This window comes from Erithacus rubecula, assembly GCF_903797595.1.
Source record: "Erithacus rubecula genome assembly, chromosome: 3".
Taxonomy (NCBI): Eukaryota; Metazoa; Chordata; class Aves; order Passeriformes; family Muscicapidae; genus Erithacus; species Erithacus rubecula.
The window spans coordinates 80598266-80619023 of record NC_136689.1 but is presented as its reverse complement, the minus strand read 5'-3'; the positions used below and the strand labels follow the sequence as shown (position 1 = coordinate 80619023).

Genomic DNA, 20758 nt, shown 5'->3' with positions numbered 1-20758 from the left:
AGTCATTATACACCAGCCAGACTTGACAACAAACAACGCAGACCAATTCTTTAACTTAAATTATGTTTCCATTAATAGTATATTTCCCTTATGAGCTCTGAAGTGACAAGAAGAATTGTGTGGGTGTGAAAAATGACAACAAAAGATCTGAGCAGAGGAACCATAATGCAATGCCTTGAGCTCTTCTTCAGTATCATTCAGATGACACAATAAAACACAGATGGGATCGATCAAACTAACTGGTTATTTAGCTACAGAAAAAGCAGATGCACCCAAGTGCCCTTCAAAATTACTTTTCTGCTCTCTCCTTTCTACATATAGTACTGCATTGGTCAGTTAATCAATTGTCTATGGTGTCTCTCTGTGTAAAATGCTGAAAGTTAGAGGGCATTTTCAAAGAGAAACAAAAATAACAGGAGGAAGAGTAGTGGCAGGAACTGCTGGGACACACCTGCAGGTAGAGAGGCTGGTGCTGACGGATAAGGAGATCCTCCCTGCAGGGTCCATGCTGCTTCCTTTGACTCCAAGTGCCAATCAGCCCTTGGCAGCCAATTTCTTCCCTACTCTAATTCTGGCTTTCAATCAAATGGATATTATTCCAGAAAACCAGGCGTTCACAGATAAGCTATCTCCCATGGGACAACTGGTGTGAGGAGCTCCACCCGTGTCATCACCCATGACTGCTACTTCTCCCTGCTGCTGTCTGGGGGAGGTGCCCAACCCATGTGCCAGCACACACACACACACACAGCACACACAGCCTGTCCTCAGCAGAGGCAAGCAGGGAACTGTGCATCACTGCATTGCAAAGCACATCAACATGTTTTTCTAGGAGCTGCGATGAAATCAAACTGTAGGAAATCAAACAAGTGAACAAAACAGCCAACAAAGTATGTCCTTTCTAGGTACAAAAAGAGACTTTTCCTCCATTGTGCATTCTCCCACTAGTGCCCTGTTAGTTACCTACAGGAATTTTCTAAAGGACCAGTAAAGACACATTGGTTAAAGACAGATTCAAACACTACCCACAAATATACTCTTCAAGATATGTGCCTTTTATATACCTTTCTAAATTTATGTTTCAGTAGGAAATGATCTGTAACCAAACCAAGGGGCTGGTCTAGTTCATATTTCTTGTCTTTGTTGTGACACTTCCTGGTACATTTTGTACTGGATTCAAGTTGTTTTTCCAAAGACAGTTAACTACCTGGATGCTCAGAGTTCATCATCTGATCTACACGTAAAATTAAATTTTAAATGCAAGAGAAAGAGCACTGTAAGAAAATGCCGTACTAAACTCTCAAGTTCTACATGTATGTGTAATCCATGCTTCCTATATTGGAAATGCACTGCATCTTTTACTGGCTGCATGATGGAAAAACAAAGGGAACTGAAGAAGGTTTGCTGGTTCCAGACTTTATTGACACTTATCTGCTTTGAGAACTAAGCTGGGAACACTTTCAAACTGGAGACAAAAATTTGCTGACAAATGATAGTAAGAACAGCACTTTTCATCCTCAATTTTTTTGTCTCTTCTGCTTTCAGCAGATTTTTTTTAATATGGGCTTTAAATGATGAGGGAGTAGTAAGTGGGCCCTTAGCAGGAATTTTTTAAAAAGCAAAGTAACCTCAAGTAACAACACACAACAGTGAGATAAAAGCACTACCTTACTTGAAAGCATTCTCAACTCACAGGTGTGTCTGTGAATATACATACTTATGTGCTGAGACTGGAACCTCTGAAGCTGCATAGTTTCCAAAAAGAATACAGCTGCAGTTATTGTGGCTTATGCTCTTCCCCACACAGCAACAGCTATCCAAGAAAAGCAAAGCCTCAGATATATACATTTACAAGACATTTGCCTTCTCTAATCCTTCCACAAAGCATGCTTTAGTGAAAGACATGAGTGTTAACCAATCCTCAACTAATGCAACAAAATTCTAGCTAAAGGCCACCACACGTGACAGCTGGGAGAACACAGAGTATGCACCTGCAAAGATTAGTGTTTTGGAGAAGATGAATGACTACATTGAGATTCAACAGACAGATCAGAAGCTCCACAAAGTGGAAGAGATAGCCAGGCTCTCCTTTGAAGCCATGCTGTCAATGGCTGGAAGTTGTCCTTATCTGGGAGTTATTGTGGGCATCCCTTAACAAGGTAAAGGGCTTAAAAAGTGCAGAAACACTATTAAAACCAGACAAGGTGATCAGTTACATACAAATAATGTGAACTGAAATTAGAGGGGGAATTTTAAGCTGGCTTGACCAAGAGAAAAGACTGTGAAATCTGAACATGCACAGAGGGTATTGGTCAGGTATCAGATGAAGGCAAGAGTCATTGCCCTGAAGAACAAAACTACCACTTGGGAGCAATGAAGTGCCCTTGGTTCTGTGGTTCAGGGAAAGGCAGGGAGGTGAGCTATTTTGTATATTGCTTCAGAGAACCTAAATTTGCTTTGCCCTGCATGCAAAGTTAGCCCTTCTTTGCAAACCCTCCCCTTTCCATGTACCAGATCAGTGAGCTGCTTCCACATCCTTATTTTTGTGCCTGGAGTGGCACAGAGCTACCCTGGCTCAGGGTCAGACCCTTGCAAGTCCATCCATGTTAGCAAGTCCGTGCTGTGCCTTCACTGTCAGTGAACAGACCAAGGACTTTTCTAGGGACCATTCAGCTGCCATGATGATGCCTTGAGCAACACTTTACCCAAATGCACATAGTTCCCCATAGCTGTCAAAGGGTCAGTCGATCTAAATTTAGATCAAGCAGCTGTGTTTAGGTTTGGGGAGGTGCCTTTGGGTGCCGTGCCAAAGCTGTGCACTGTCAATGTCCTCTTTTGAGAAGAGGTCAGAGGATGAAATGGAGAGGAACCCAGTTATTTCAGCACTTCGGAGGGAATATACAAAGAAAATTTTATTATCTTGCCTACTCTAATTGCTGAGCAGAGTCTTCTGTGCCCTCCTTATCTGTCACAGGGGGAAAAACCCCAGGGATATTGAAAGTTTATTTTAGACTAAAGCAAATAAAATACAGTCATCACTTTATGAGTGATAAAGTAGATGTTCTCTCTGAGAATCATGCAAACAAGTTGATGCTGAGCTTGAGTTGAAGACTGCTTTAGCTTTGTTAACCCTCAGTTATTGTTCCAGATACTATTGAAGATTCTTCTTTTTTGTTTTCAGAAATTTTATGAGAAAGTCTTGCAATCTAAACTGCTGTATATTTGATTAGAGTGTGCTCAACATTCCAGAAAAAGGAAATCCTAATCTACATCTTCTGGGGAAAAGGAAAAAAAAAAAATTCTGCAGAAATTTAAAATAAATTCTCTGAATATGGACATACCTGATAGCTCCTGAGGGAAAAAAATGCCAGGACAATTTAAATTCTTTCCCACTGTGTATCACAGACAATACTTTGCTACAGGGACCAGTGTTCTCTCTCCGGCAATCAGTCCTCTATGTTGAAATGGCAAGAAACCCCAAATGATCCTGGCAGACTCTCAAGTACTCAGAGATTTGGATTATTCTGAAAGTCTACAAACTCAGTTTAGTACACATTTTTAAGAGACTTCTTGTCTTTCCTTACTTGACCATTTTTCATGCTTGCAGTTTTCTTGCTTTTATGTCAGGAAAAGCACACCTACTCCTTCATGAACAGAATCTATCCTTAACCACATATGATAAGTCACCCCTGACATTGCAGGCCTCCTCTGTGAGGCACACAACAATTGCAAAGTTGCATAGTGTTTTCTTGGGTCTTTGAGGGCAGTGCTAAGAGAAAAACATGTATTTCACTAGCTTTCTGCAAAAGCTGAAGGAGATAATATTTTTAAAAGACCTGTTTCTCAGAAAGATATAGAGAGTCAGAAGTTAAGACAAAATAATTTTATATATAAAAGATATTACAGCATCCTATCTAAAATTCCTAACTCTGATCTGCAATCACACCTCAGCTGTGATTTGAAACCACTGAATTTAGGAATCCCTATTACTGTCCTGAAGCATGTCTCCAAAACCAGAATGCTGCAGAGTTGAAGTTTAGCTGAGTTTCTGGTGCAGGTATCACCATGCTTCCAGAAGAGAGAGGCAATCCACTCAGTTGTAACTTCTTAAACATCTGAACAATTCTTCAGCAATATCTAAGGCTAGTGACTGTGAAAGGTGTTTTAAAATTATTTTACCTCTGTTGAATTAGTAATCTGACATTTGAAACTCACTGGAAACACAGTAAAGATCACAATCTTCAGACAGTCACAATCAGCATGCTGGGTATCTTACATGAAAACACATTTTCTTAACTTGGATAGAACAAAAATTCCAAGCCAACACCTTGCTGGCAGAACTTCAAGGGACAAGTCTTTCAAAAATAGTGTTTAAACTTAATAGTCTTCAATGGCTCCAATCACTCAACTAAACTGTGACAATGACCCCAAAACTATTATGAACAGCAGAAACTTATGTAACTCAGACCACAGAAATTATCCCATCAAACCCCCTATTTCTGGATGAGGTATAGAACAGAATAATCCATGATGGTCAAAGTAGTGTTCAAACACTCTTCCAGTAATTTCAATAGGCCTACCAATTATATTTGTCTATCAGCAAAAGATTTTTACAAAAAGCAACTAATGTTTTGAGGCACCCCAACTTCAGATACTAATGAAACTAGATTATCAGAAAACAGATCACCCTGGAAATGGCCGATCCACTAAGAAAATAGACCACTGTCTCAAGCTCCGTGTCTGAATCTTGGGCTTCCATTTATCTCAGAAAATTCCTCTGTTTAGCATGCAGGCAGGCATTGGTTACCTCCTCACAAACTGCTTGTTATAACCTGTAAGTTGATCAGTGGTGCAGTAGTTAACAAAAAGGACATATATTGGCATTTAAAATTCCAGAGATGGTTCAACTATTGCTTTCCAATCTGTAGCAGAGGGAGACTATGAAATCCTTGGTCCACTGCAGCATCACACAGACTGGAAGCAACTGTATGGTAGAGGAGAGCAATTTTGAAGTATCAGAATTATCTGGGACCTCAAAACTCTTTGACTTTAATGATATTCAGATTTTTAAAACAACCTGAGCTTACTGTGGTGGGGGCTGGGGGGAGTGGAAAAAGTAAACCCACAGTGAGAATGCTGTGGAATTTGAGTCCAATTGCCATAGCTGAGAAGCTATTACAGCTTCCCCTATGTCTCCTTGGCTTAAAACAGGAAACCTTTACCTACTGTTCCTCTAACTCCTGCCACAAAGAGCAGCCTGGACATATTTCCTCCCTACCCACAGTTGTTTATCTCCTTAGCATCTGTCCTACACAAGTTGCTATAATGTCATTTTAAATCACCCAAGTTGGAAGGTTTCTAGGAGACCACAGACATTAAAAAGGGAAGGGAAGGGAAGGGAAGGGAAGGGAAGGGAAGGGAAGGGAAGGGAAGGGAAGGGAAGGGAAGGGAAGGGAAGGGAAGGGAAGGGAAGGGAAGGGAAGGGAAGGGAAGGGAAGGGAAGGGAAGGGAAGGGAAGGGAAGGGAAGGGAAGGGAAGGGAAGGGAAGGGAAGGGAAGGGAAGGGAAGGGAAGGGAAGGGAAGGGAAGGGAAGGGAAGGGAAGGGAAGGAGGAAGGGAAGGGAAGGGAAGGGAAGGGAAGGGAAGGGAAGGGAAGGGAAGGGAAGGGAAGCTCTTACTAATGGGTGCCCTAGGAAACAGATAGAGAAAGTCCCTGGAAGTCCTTGGGAGTGAGTTTTTCCAGCTGCCTGATATCTGAAGAGAGCTACAGTACTTCATTTTCAACCACGTTATCTTCCAAAGGTTTACTTCACATATAGACATGGACCCTAAGAGTAGTTTTTCTTTTGAGGTTCTATTATTTATTGTTGTTTTGAAAGGACAGCTTTAAGAACTGTGCACAATACAGGTCTAGATCTTCCAACTCCTCTGTTGCAGCAGTACTGGGGAGGCCCCTACACTGGTACTGCCTGCATCTCTCCTGTGCATTCAAGGACACGGTAATGATTTAGTTTGGGATTATCTTTAACTGTGTGCAAAGCTATTATCTCAAATTACCAAGCTGAAAACTTTCTTTTTTGTCATTTCTCTTCCCTATTTATAAATCTCTCCCTTCCTTCACCAGCTACCAACTCCTGCCTCTCCACTCAGATCCGTTTCTTTGCGTTCCTGGAGGTGAAACAAAAGAGATGCAGTTGTGACACTGCAGTTTATGTCACATTGTAACATTTCCACATCCTCCTCACTCTGTTATAAAAGTATTCTAAGAGGAAGAAGGGTAAATAATGAAATATAGGAAAACAGGAAAAGAGGAAGCAGCCAAGAGACAGCAGCCCAACTGAAATGCTAAGAATTATGGAGAAGTGACAGAAAGGGAAGCATAGACCAGGAATTATACTTAGTGGCTTAGCAGAAAAAAAAAAAACAAAAAAAAAAGCAAAAACAACAAAAAAAAACTAGCATAAAAAAATAGAGAGATTTAGCCCTTTTTGCTTCTCCACTAATCTTCCAGGTTACTATTTCTCTCTGACATTCACCCACATGGCTTGAAGACTGGCACCAAACTGTGGTGCTCTTGTGCAGCTGGACTCCTCCAAACCTGAACTAACTAGCAGGCAATTTCTTACCTTCATAAGAAAAGCACTATTAGGCAATGGTCTTCTTTGCTGAAGGGGAGACAGAGTGATGGAAGAATACAGAAGGAAATTGACTAAAGCAAAGTAGGGATTGCCTAACTAGGCAATCCTGCCTGGCTGGCAGTGGATGGAGCAGACAACTTAGGAAGTCCTTCCACTGAGATCATGTGCCCCACTTGCTCAGAATGAAACTTGGCTGGAGCAGAAAGCTCCAGATTCACATGAAGGATTTTCTCTTCTTCTTTTCCAGGCAAAATCGATACAAAACAGAACATGGACTGCTTTAAGAACAGAGTAGCAACACCAGCTTTTTACACTCTTCAATTTCTTGGGGACTTTTCAGCAAGAATTTGTCTGATAAAGAGCTAAGTAGAAAGCAAAAATGTGAAAAATGATCCTCTATAAATGTCACAACACTAATAGTTATGCACCATTTTTGAGTCAAGCTCCAGTTTTTGTCTTATCTGGAATCTCTGTTGGAGACCTGCACTGCTTATCCTGTCCTCCAGCTGTGGCTGCTCTCCCAGTTCCCCACAGCTACAGCATCTGTGCCTCCAGTCTACAAGGGCAGAGGTTATACAGAGGTTATACAGCAAGGGCTGACAGTGGCCAAGCTGTGCAATGCCCAGTCCATTCATGTGAGAGGAACTAGGACCACTGTGAAAGTTTCGCCTAGCTTGTCATATCCTACCTACTATAGAGATGGGCTTCTGTTTATTTCAGATTTGAGGGACATGACTTGCTTTCTTCTGGCTTTACTGGTCCTGGTCTGGTTTTGACTTCAATGGAGCCCCTCCTGATATGGTTCAGCATTTTCAAGGATAAAATTCAGTCATTCAGCAGTTCCAGAAAAATAATATTTTGTTAAATCAAATGAGAATTGTAAAAGAGAACATAGATATGGATGTTCTCCATGGAAATGGATGTAATTTTTCTATTTGACTTTGGATGAGAAATGTAGAACAAGAGAGACATAAATGGAATAATTTCTATGCCAATCTAGTCATAATATTACTTACTGTTAAACCAGAACAGTTGGAAACAGCTAAGCATTGTTCTCCACTGCAACCCTAGCCACAGGGAAAGGCACAAGTAGTTTGGTTAAGGAACAATACCACAAGGGGATTTTTATGCTGATGTCAACATGGAAAAAAGAGAACCTTAAATAGCAATAGAAATGGGCAATACTTGATCCAGAACTATTCTCAGTTTCTCACCAATTATTAATAGTATCTATTCTCTAATATTCCTCATTCTCACACTCAGTGTTCTAATGCTTCAACCTACAGGGTATTTGATAACAAACAAAATGTAACAGCCTGAAATGAGGGCAAGGCACTGGATGCAGACTGAGGAAATCTAGGCTTAATTCCTAGCTTAGCCACAGACTTCCTGTGTGGCCATGGGAAAGGCATTTAATCCATCATGTGCCCTTACTTCCCTATCTGCACATTTTTCAATTCTTTTTAAATGGGGATAAGACAGTTGGGGTTTTTCCATTTTTTTTTTTTTTTTTTTTTTTTTAATGGGGAATTCAAAAGCCATTTTGCTGCTTAGAGTGATTCCTATACTCAGGTACATGCCTCTTAAGTGTCCTAACACATAAAGCTGAAATCTGACCACCCTCCTGGTATGTGTTCCACAGAAGACTCAGGACCATAGAGCAGGCAGAAGTTGTAGCTCAAAAATATGTGTAACTTAGGTATTTGTGAAAATGTTATTCATAGTCTGTGATGCATCCTACAGAATTATACAAAGGTAAAATTACTGTCCAGTCTTATAAACCTTGGTTCTACCCACAAAATACTGGATATCAAATGCTTGGAGCCTTCAGCCAGCTCCCTCTTATCCAGGATTGTTCAAGGCCAGAAAGCAAACTTGTTCCTCAGACTGATGCAGAAGGAGGAAAGAAATTTATTTTTCCTCAGCTGACCTTTTCCCATGCTATCACTGTGTAACAAAGATGAAAAATCCCAAAGGCAACTACCTCAAGGAGAGAAAAAAGTATAAGTTATTTATTAGCCAAAGCAGTTTTTAATTATCCTCCACACTGAAGCCAGCATGGAAAATAATCAGTGGTCTGAGAAAGGAGAGAAGAGAGGGGCTCAGCCTGTACCTCTGGTGTGGGAAATGACCTAAAACTGAAAACTGTGTCATCTTCAGTTCAGCTACATAGCTCTTCTTATACATGTTCAGTTATGAGGTGCGAAATCTCACTCCAAAACCAAATTGCTAGAGTACTTTTTCTTAAACGCAAAGGATCTTTAGAAACATCATAAAGAAAAGTCTGGGCCAGAGTATGGATTTGATATCCTGAAATTTGGGCTTATGTCCCTACTTTATCTTCAGCTGCCCAGCCTCACAAGAGCAGCCTCACTCACTTCTGTCACATCAGCACCAGGCTGGAATTTCATTCGTTGTGGTGGTACAACCCAGGATTTCTGCCTTTCAAAATCAGAGCTTGGAATCAGCTCTCCCCTTTTTCCAGAAGTCCAAGCGATACAGTAGATTGCTCCTCTGTACTAAGATTTAGACTAATTAGAAGTCAGGAAACTAATTCTTTTCTGATTCCCTGAGTGACTTAATAATTCATTGACAATATTTATTTCATTCCCTCATGTGTGATCACCAAATCCTTAATTTATTTACTTTTACATGCTTTATATTTGTCATTCTTATTTTTCAAGCTAAAGAGATGCGGTTTAAAACAAAGTTGAGTACTTTGAACCAAACCAATCCCACTGTACCCTGGAGAAGAACACACAAGAACACTGTTTAGCTGCATCTGTTACACAAACAAATTTGCTTTCTGATCTCCAGAATACTGTATATGGTTTAGCTTGCACAGCACAATTGATTACATTTCATTCTGCCCTACCTTACCTTGGCTAAGAATTGTAAAGCTTAATTAATCAATTATGTATATATATAGCCTTAATGAGACTGTAAACTCTATGGGGTGTTCTGTTGGTGTTTGTGCAGTGTTTAGAGTAACAGAGGTTCTTTTCCAGGAGCCCTGTGCCACAGCGTAAAACCAGAGACAAAAAACTCCCAAATTGGAAAAAAATGGCAGTAGAAAAACCCCAAGCTTAATTCACTCTCTTTCTCAGTCTTACACCAACAGCAAGAGCTAGCGGACACACAAATATATGCAAGTAGCACAAGATCTGTGCTGTGAAAACTGATGCCAGGCATTCAGAGGGTGATCAACGCTTGGTCTCCTGTAAGGGTTAATGATCTATTTAGACTATCATTGTTGGCATTTCCTGCCATCTCAGCATTTATGGAATATTTGAAAGTGTCTAGCAGGCAAAGTTTCTGTCAAACTTCCTCTCTGCTCCTAGTTGCATGCCCTAACCAGCATTCTTGGAAGAATCCTTTTAAAAGCATCTGCCTAGTTTATGTTTAAAGTGCTTTTCAAATATTCCAAAGAAAAAGATATTGCATTGCATTTTTACCAAATCTGATGGATGCTCAGGGTAGAAACACACAAATGCATGTCCTAATGTGCTGTAATATATTAGGAAACCTTCTTTCCCTTGAACTACCAAGTTGCAGCTCCTTGTTGCTACCAAGCCAGAGAGAGTACATCAGGAGTGCCCAACCCAGGATCCATAAAGCACCTAAATTTCATATTAACACCCAGAAAGTGTGGTAGGACTAAGTGTGAGGCAAATGGAAAGCTTGAAAAACCTTCCTAATTAAAAAGCAAAACAGTTTTACAGAAGTTGATACTTCTTATTAGCTAAAATAAACTTTGGTATCTACCATGGCTGTGTTGCACTGGGGAGCATAGTGAGGTGGAGAAAGGAAATTAAATCCTGCTAACTTCATCATCTAAAACACATATATCCAGAAATAGACTTTAGTCATACAGGCTGAGCCAGGTAAGTCTGTCAGAGGCTGAGGAAAGTGTGCAGATTTGGTTTTCAGAAAATCAGCCTTTACCTGGTAAACTGGTCAGCAGCTGGAGACAAAAATCTGGCACTGATGAAAGATACTTTATCCATTTAGAAGAAAGAAAAAGTCAAATTTGAGTCCAAAGTGACTTGTCCAACACAAAACCACAAAATTGTAATGGCTGATTATTTCTGAGCACATAAAACACTCAAATCCCAATATACTACTTGAAGGCCTTTGGACTCCTGGAAACTGTTAGTCATCAGGATTGTCACTTGTATTAGAGTAGTTCTAAGAGCTCTCCTTGCCACCTGGATAAATGAAGTACGGCTCATCCATAGCTTCAAATTCCTTTACCTCAAAGTCATCCTGGAGTCCCAGGAAAGCTGATGTGAATCACAGGTTCACACCTTCAGGATAAGGGGCTTCTCGAGAAGAGAAGAAGAAGAGAACGTTAGAAGTTTCATTTTCTATTGTTGTCTGTTTTATCAAATGAACATGCAGTGCCTGTCAGTAGGGCAGGATGGTGGCATGCTGCAGCAAACCTTCCCAGCAAGTCTGCTGAAACTAGCTTCTGCTGATGCAAATGTGCTATTTGCTAGAGCTGCCCATGGCTATCTGATTAACTCCCATCCTATGCCTGAACGTGAAAAACACAACCCACAGCCCAGAATGTGAGGATCACTCTGTTCTCAGGAAGTAGGCAACTATTTGTGCTCTGTCTCACTGAAGGCAAAAAAGAGGGGTGAAAAAAACCACCATTGCAGAGAAAACATGAGTTCTCACACAGGAAGGCAGGGGACTGCATTGTGCTCAACTAGCCTGGTCTTTGCGAGGAGTTATACTTTGAACTTACCTGAAGCTCCCCAAGATGTGCATAAGAAGTTTCCCTGAATACAAATTGCTTTCTGGGACAGAAGAGAAGAGAGGCCCATCACTACCTTTATTACAGTAGCAGTTTTAACTGTGCTTTTGTATTTGTTAGCTTAGTTAGCTACTGAAACATCTCTAAGAAAATTATCAAGTTATGCATGCATAAGCTTTTAGTGGAAAGCTGTATCTCAAATGAAAGATACAAGATACTATATCTTCATTTTCCATTAGATTATTTCAATATGTAACCATCTGTCCCTCTGCTGTATTATATGCCCCCTGAAGTTTCACTATGCAGTACTCAATTTGGTACAGGACTGCAAAAGAATCTTCTGGAGAAAAACATTCTACGAATGTTTCCCTGTCTGTCCATTACAGACTTTACTTATATGACACTGCAAGGAACTACGTTAACACAACAGCTGAATGCAAGGAGGAATAGCACTTATAGCCAGAGGAGAGAATCCTGAGGACCCATGTACCCCTCACTGCTAAGCCAGTAGGGGCAGGCAGGAGAGCCTTTTCAGGCAAAAAATGCTGTCAGGAAGATTTGGGGCTGTTTCTCTGTGTGTTTCTCTCTCTCCTTTCTCTATCTCCCTCTATCTTCATTAACTCCTTGGTGGATCTTCTAGTACCATGACATTCACAGCTGCCTTGGCCCAGCAGCTTTATGCAGCTACAAAAGCCACAATGGGTACAAACGGATCTTCCTCAGCTGTTACCCACTTCCCAAATGGAATTTACAGTTAAGTTTCTTATAGGGATACAGACAAGCTAGCAGGAACTAACCTTTTCCTCTTTTAGGTTTGAAGAAAATATTTTTATGGCATGTGTTTATGTTGCAGAGTGTGTGTTTGCTCTGTCTTAAGAAGAAGGAAAAGCTCAGATTTCAAGATAAATGTTCTTTTGCATATGTGTACTGTTTTTACAGAGACATAAACATAGAGGAACTTGGTTTTGCAGGCACATAATTTTGTGTGTTGACAGACATATTTGTATGTACATATGTGTATATGTGTACATAAAGACATTCTAAAAGAGAGAATATGGAACAAATGGCTCCCGATGGCTGGAAAAGACATTGCCATTTCAAATTTCAAAGGCAGTATTAAAGAGAAAAATGTATTATAAAAAGCTTTAGAAATAACAAAACATATTTGCATTGTCTTCTAAACATCAAGATCTGTATCATGCACGGTATAAATTTGTCTCTTGCTTTCAACACAGGAAAGAGCATTATTATTAATGCTTATACTGTACAGCAAATGTACAGACTCATTAATGTGTAATTACAGAATAAATAATATCAGACTTCTCTAGTCTGTTTTGCAAGGAGAAAAAGAATTCCACTTAGCACATAATAAGCCCATGATAGGATACCAATTTTACTAGGATCTACTAGCAATGTAGTAGCAAGATAAAACAAATGTGATACTACAACAGAGGTAATGCCTCATTACCATTATTTCTCCCTCATATATATAATGTGTTGGGCTCCAAAGCCACTGAAGCCTTTTGCTAGCACAATTATCATTTCTCATTTTTACTTCTACTTGCCATTATGTGGACAAATGGGCAGGAAACTCAACCCCTCCCCAGAAAAGCCTAGTTCCCATTTGACTTCTTGATAAATTGTTGTAGATCCACACCTGCAGCAGACAAAGTGTCATTGGGGCTTCCCCACCTCCCCTCCACTGTCCAGTCACAAGAGGTGCCAGTTACAAAATTAGTTGGATTCTGGGAGGAGGAAGCACCCCTGACTCAGAAAGGGGTGACTTCAGAAAGGAAGGTGCCATATCAATGCAGAGGAGATGTTCTCACCTCTTTGCTCATGGCTTCAATCTGGGAAAACTGAGAGGAGTGCTCTGCTTTGGAAAGACAGAGACATTCACAGCCTGAATTGTGAGTAACAGCCAGCTGGAGGTCAGAGTGCAGAGGGTTCATGAACAGTTTGACACTTCCTCAGTCTCATTGCTGCTTTTGCTTTGCAAACCTGGACACAAAGCCCAACAACCCCTCAATAAGGCAAACATATTTTTCATAGTGAATTCTATAGGTGCACGTGCTGTTTTCCCCTGAAAATAAATTTTCATATGGAAAGATGTATCTGAAATGCAGATGCAGCATGTGTTCCCCTGCTTGCAGTCCCCATTTTGGTGCTAGTGAAACCATCCCACTTCAATGCCAACCACTGCCACCACTTCCGAGCATTGCAACACATATTCACAGCAGGAAAAAACAGGTTCCATAACTTGGCCCATTTAATGCTGAGGTGCTCAGTACTGCAAATGAGAAGGGATGGATCTCCCTCCAAAACCCCCTAAGCCACTATTAAAAATCAGAACACAAAACTCTTAGCGTAGACAAAAACCCCCAAAACTCAAAAACCACCAAAGATTTGGGAAGTTCAAATCCATAGCAGGGATGTTGGCTGATCACAGCTTCTTACAAACACAGGATGCTTTTAAATGATGAAATATGAAGAATGAATATTTCCTCTTCTATTAATTGCAACACAAGCTGAACGTGTCACCAACTTTAGTTTAAACTCACCTTTTCATTGCATTAAACATTTCTGTTGTTACTTAATCAACAGGGAAGGCAAAATAATGTGCAGATACTCTGCTATATGAAGGAATTAGCAATTTATTCTAAAAATTTCAATTATTATTTATTTTTTTAAGGAAGTGTCAGGGAACAAGCAAGTTTCATATTGTTCCATGAAATAATCTAGAAGTTACTGAAAACTCTGGTAAGAGCCACTTCCTTAGAAGTAACATTTCCAGGGTAAAAAAAATGGTTCATGTGAAAGTTCTCCTTACACTTCAGTTTCTTCTCCTTTTTTCCCCTCTTCTTTTTTTTTTTTTCTTTTTTTTTTTCTTTTCCCTTTTCTTTTTTCTTTTTTTTTTTTTTTTTTTTTTTTTCTGTCTTTAAACTCTGATATGTGGCTTCGGAGAGTGGAAGTCAATTCATGCCATCATATTTTTCCATTTTTCCTACAATTATTGCACTTTCCAAGCAAGATAATTTCAGACTATCTTTTGGGGAGGAGAAACAAGGGAAAGGAATGTGGAAAACAAAGAGAAAAACATGTGCCTTAGCATTTTTCTTGGATCAGGCCGTTTTGGTTGAAATTGAGAAAAATTCTTTGCTTGCTCTGCCATTTTTTTTTTTTTGCAATCCTTCAATCAGGTTATTAATCCAATTTTTAAGTATATGTTAGGATTGGCATCTCATTTACATCAATAGAGTGCCAGTTTCTCACTTCCAAATATCCTATTTGGTGCCTGTGGTGTCACTATGGCTAATGGTGAAATGATAACTTAGATACCTTTTGGGATCTTTTTATGTAGGTAATATAGACACCTAAATGTTTCTGAGAAACATGACCCTAAACTGCAATACAAGAACTGGGCATTTTTCCTAACTTCAAAATGTGTAAAAAACAAAGAAAGAAGCACACACCAGGGTTAATTTACTAGGAATTATGTTCCTGCGTGTGCACCTTTACAATACAGAATCCATCTATGGGTGAGGGGGGAAGCGAGGGAGGGAGGGAGGCAGTGGCAGGATGTCTCACATTGCAGATTGAGGTCTAGCCTGCTTTTGGGCTGCTGCTCTGCTCACTTGTTCAGGGAGGCAGCTGGATGAAGCATGGCAGCTTGCAATAAGCTGTCTCTGGAAGCCAAAATCCTGGGATGTAGCTGATCCACCTTCACAAGTTAACTGCTTGTTGTGGTCCCACACCTTCACCATAAATGACATGCTGAGGGTAAGCCTGTGCTGGTGGCTATGTCACACCTACCTACTGCCTGGCAGGCAAAGCCTTTTCCTGAGAGATCCTCTGAAGCTTCAAGAAACCTCACATAGTGAAGCTCAAAGGAAAATGTTTGGGAGCAAAGCTCTGTCCTGCTGCAATGAGTGGTGTTCACTCCTGGCTTTAGAACTACAGCTCTAAAAAGGAGCTTTTCCATCCCCTCTGTTTATCATAAAGGGCTTATTTTACTTTGGGGAAAACTGTGGAGGCATGGCCACACTGCAGGTCCTTCCTTGCAAATCTCAAGTGTGGTGGATCAAGCCAGAGTGACACTGTGTTTGCACATTTTACTGTAGGACAGAGCCTGGGAAGGTCATGTCTGAGGGGAGAGCATAGCTGCAGCTTCCCTGCAGCCAGAAATCATCAGGGAGACACTGTAGCAGGAGTTGAAATTACAGACATTTGAGGAGTGGCTGAACAAAACCAAGAGAGCAGCTGGTTCTTAAAGAGCACCTCTGTAGAGGCAAGCAGTTCCAGCACTGTGCCTCAGTCTAACGATCAAGTTTTCTGTAAGGGTCCAGTCCTGAAGAGCAATCGGGATGAAAAAAAACTTGCATGAGGTAAAAAGAAAGCCTATAAGAAGCAGCAAGCAAAAATTAACACAGAACAGAGGGGTGGCAAGTGTGGACAGGCCAATCCAACCTTTTGATGAAGAAATCATTCCCTTAAAAAAACCTGAATTTTTGCAAGCTGCAGTTACAGATGTCCTCCCCAGCTTAAAATATGCCCATCTTCCACCCAGAGTGTTTCTGAGTTGAGCTGCAGCCACTACTGAGATCCTGCTAGATAAATTTAACTCCCCAGCTAGAATGGGGCTTATCTCTGAGGCACATCTCTCCTGCTCAGATAGAGAACTTCCTCTCACTGCAGTTTAGATCAGCAGACTCAACCTCTGTACCTAAAGCCATGAAGCTAAACACACTGCAGCTCTCCCTATTCAAGCAATGCTCATCACTCTCAAACACTAAAGAAACAATACTTGCACAATTCCCAGGCTTTTCCCAACTTTTGTACTGATGTTCTCTTCTGAAAACACAGCTTTACCCAGCAGGTGCTCATGAAATAGGCTGCAGCTCCACAAGCTGCACAACTCCGGACAAATTGGAGGAAAATCCCATAGCCCCCTCATCTCCTGCGATTCATATTGCCACACAGTGGCAACACAAATCATACTGTTGTTATACTTCTGAGTAAAAAAAAAAATCACCAAAAAACTAAATAAAAATCATTGTAAAAGTACAACTCTTTTTAGGATCAGTTCTGTTCTCAAGGATCTGATTTTGTCATGTGCATCAAGAGGGCAGATTTTTGTCTGATCTGGCCTTGCATGGGTTGAGCGAACTGAGCTCATACTGTAACACAGTCTAGGCTGGGGCTGTGGCAGCTGTTTTCCAGGCTGGGTCACTCTTACCTCCACAAATTTTTTACAAGTTTATTCTGAAAATGTTCACCCTCCATTACTTGCAGCAAGTGTTTTAAAATTTCATAGAGGAATTCACCTTCAGTAATAGGGCATTTTTCCATTTGCCTTAGTGCACATTTTTCTGAGTCCTAAGTCATTACATAGACCAGAGCTTGTCCCTGGCACAACAGGAAATTCCCAATGGCTCCATATACCTGGCTCTTCTGCACCTTACTCTAGCACACCGTTTCACACTATGCCCATGCAAACCACACCTTTGAAGACTAGAATACCACTTATATCATGTATGGCATATTTAAGGGCATTCATGAAATTTGCACATGCCTTCTTCAACTAAACCACTCCCATGCCCCTCTATACAAATCCCCATAAGAGTTTTGCAGACAAAATTAAAATAATCCTGATAAAAATATCTCCTGCATTCTCCTTAAAAGAAAATATACATCATACTGGCAGGCTCTCAGAGCATACACTACCAGTGCATACTGGGGAATGTTACTTTGGGGTTAGAAACAGGGGCTTCAGACCAAACAAGAGGGGAGATTCCTGACTTCCCTATTTTTAAAAGTTCCTAAAATATTTCAGCTTCAAGTTTTTCAATTCCTTCAGAAGCCTCCTCAGTTGGACTTTCAAGCTTTGTTTCATTGTGGAGGGTTGAAGATAATTTTTAAAGCTCCATAGATCATCTCAAAACAAATTTTCTCTCATCTCTCATTAGGACTACATCAGGTGAGACAGTGATTATCACCAATTATTTATAGAGGCTCATCAGCTTCTACACACTTCCATACCTATGAGCAGCAGAGATGTCCATCTGAACCTGAGCAAATAAAACATATTACACAGCCCTCTAGGTTACTTCAGGTATCAGAATTTAGTTCTCTGAATGTCCAAATGCCACATTTTAATATTCATTCACAAGACACTGCCTTCCTAGCCACTGAACACCCACAAGGAGAAGTGTACAAAGATGTTTATAACTCCAGCATTCTTTTTCTTCAGCCCCTTTCCCTGGCCATCAGAATTACCAGGGCAGCAGTGAGCTGGACCTGTCTGAACCACAGGAACGATTTTGCAAGCTGGGGTGGGGCACTTCCCCTTTTGTCTTTCCTCGCTTTTCCACTCTGTCTGCAGCCTTTCCACACTTTTACTCTGTCTCCACCCAACTGTGTGTGAGTTGCAGTAGATTTATGTAATGGCAATGGTTGTGGTTGCCTGGTGGCCCCTCAGCAATGCTTGTGCCCATGTTCTCAAGTGGTTGAGCTCCTTTTAAGGAAATAAAGCAAGAAAGCTGCTCTAAGAGGGGACACTTGCCTGCATCAGTAAGTAGCTTTTCATGCAGGTTACAACCTCTGAATGCTCATGGCTGGGAGGGAAGACCCCAGGGTGATAAGGTTGTGCCGGGGTCCCAGTGATGCCAGGCACTGAAGCCTGCAACTACACAGGCTTCTGCTTCCATTAACTGAGTTGTGGGAGGGATGCAATGTCATCACTTGGTATTTCCCACTGGGAGAGAAAAATGTAAAAAAAAAATATTCCTTTTAGTCTCTCTTCCCATACTTATTTATTTTAAACAAGTAGACTTTATAACTTCATATGAATCTTGTCTGTTTTCTACTGATGTCTATGAACAACCTGACTGGTTACTTTGGGTATACTCTGTCATTTGAATGACGGTTTCAACCCAATTTAGTGATGAATTCTCCCACCTCTTAAAAAGAAGAAGATCTCTCTATATAGTATTTATTCCAGGCCCAGACTGTAATCTGTGATTCCAGTGGTAACATTTGACTTCTGTCTTAGAAGTTCATGGTCTTCTGCAGCACCAGACAGCTGTGCAGAAATGGTGAGCCCACAGCCTCTTTCTGAGGCTACTAACACTGTGAGATGGCTTTTTTTTTAATCTAGTGATGGCCATGTATGGAATGGGCAATTATGGATAAAGGAAGGCACTCCCTATATTTATAGACAAATGCCGCCACAGCAACAAATGGCTCTTTCTCCATGAAGTAGGGTCTGATCTACATCTCACTGAGTCATTACCTTCCCACACATGGCTTGAATTAGGATAAAGTCTCAGAGCACAAGCAGGCCTAAATTGCAACTGTTTGCCAGACCCAGGATGTTCAGTACGGATCATCTCCAAAAGGTGCACACAACGTTTAACCTGAAACTTACAGAGACTGAGAATTTCCAATGATATTCCCAATGGGGTACCATGGGAACTAGGGCCATTCAAAGCAGGCTGCAAAGCACTAATTCTTAATGGAATGGACTTTCAGTGGAATTTGTATTTCTAAATAACTCACACCGAGATTTCAAAAGGATTTGTAGGAGAGATGATAAAACAGAGACTCTAGAGCTTAAACAGGTGTGAAAATCTCACATTTTGCTGAAAATGTTCACTGTATTTTTCATAGAGAAACTATCTGTAGAGCACATGGATGAAAAGAATAAGAATATAATAAAATGTTTTAGGTGCCAGACCAGCCTCAGAAGTAAATTTGGGGTGAAGAACAGGACAAGGAAGGAAGACGATCTAGTGAACAGAGCAGCAGAAATTAAGTATGCAGAAGGAAGCTGCTCAACACATAGTGGCTTTCTAGGGGTTGCAACATTAAAATCATAGTAAGCTCATCAAGGAAATAAAGAACATTGATGGTGACCAGAACATCACTTCCAATATGTTTCTGCTTTGCTGTGCTGCTTGGGGTTATTACTAGAAGCTGTTGATGACTTTACTTCTGTAAATTACCATGAAATAACCTTTCACACCCATTGATCAATTTTGCATTTGTCAGAAGAAACACATATTTTGGGCATCCCCCCTGCCTGGGGACACAATTCAAAACATACATTTCACAATCCCCTAGTTACCTCCTTTATGAAATTCGCACCCTCTCTATTTAAAATTGTCCTTTTAAATGATAATTCAAAAACTGAAGACATCCAATAAAATCTGGCAAACACCTTCCTTCTCAGTGCAGGAGAAATATTTCAAATGTTTCTATTAGCTCTGTGGCACCACATTAAAGTCTCAGTACAGGTTTGGGAGAAGCACAATAGGAAGATTTTAGAAAACACATGGAGGAGTAAAGCCTATATTTTTTTTTTCTAAAAATAACTTATTTCCTATAATATTTGACCTTTGAAATGCTAAACTGATGAAAAAGTTAATTAAACTTTTGACTCTGGGGTTAAAAATTATTTCATTAAATGTTGCCACAAATCCAAACTTTCTATCTCCCAGGCTGATTAAAATTAAAGACAGATTTCTCACCTAATTTCACTAGAATGAGGTAAATATGTATTCTTTTTATTTAAAAAACTTGCAATTACCATTGTTATCTCTATAACTCTACATGTACAAAAATGTCTTCAGAATGTAGAGACCCTCTTCATTAAATGTCTGACTCAAGTTCCTTGGTGTTTGCTGTATGGATAGCTGATCTCTCAGAGTGTTACAGGTTAAGCGGAATGTACTGTAAATCCTATGTTGAAATAAATCCAAATGCTAGGGGATTCCCTTTTGATGAAGAGAACAGATAGGACATTAGGAAAGTCACACAGAGAGACATTGTTGCCTAGCCATATCTGCTTCTGCAGGGCCTGTTGGTTACCACAGGCCACAGTCCAGCTCCCACCTGCCAGATGCACACAGATAATGTCAGTGGCTCTTTACAATGCTCTCCTCTCTGTCTTTCAATCTTCAAAATACTTTTTCAGATCATTCTTGTCTACCTAAGTTTAGTGATAAATAGCAGTGAGAAACAGATCTTGGGACTTGGCAATGACAGCGTTGTACTCAACACCAAGCCTATCCACACTGCTATGCCACTCCCTACGTAGGAAGACAGCCCCCTTCACCCCTAATATACTTATAGGATCATATAGGCCAAACACCACTCCTAAGGTGTTATTTTATTCCTAAGAGATTTTCTTTTGATGAAGATCCAGAATGTGCACAGCAATCATAGGGCTCCTGATATACCTGGGGCATGTGTTGATATCCTCTTTGCAAAAAGGGAGAATTAGTTTTTTTAGTATACTATTTTCAGAGAGCTAGCAAAAAGGAGCAATAGAAGAGGTAAAGGTATATGCAGCTTTATAG

At 40.5% G+C, this 20758-nt stretch overlaps 1 protein-coding gene across 20 annotated transcripts in view; it reads right to left on the bottom strand.

Annotated features, from left to right (window-relative positions):
• The window catches only part of IKZF1 (IKAROS family zinc finger 1), a 95940-nt gene that overhangs the window by 26381 nt on the left and 48801 nt on the right, over nt 1-20758 (bottom strand). Inside the window, exon 1 of one of the 20 annotated variants that reach the window (XM_079300878.1) lies at nt 452-580. The exons of 18 other annotated variants lie outside the window; for them this stretch is intronic. The gene's annotated coding sequence lies outside the window, so the exon portion shown is untranslated. Of the gene's footprint in view, nt 1-451; nt 581-20758 lie in introns of those variants that run through there. One more of the 20 variants, XM_079300883.1, reaches the window with a different exon arrangement.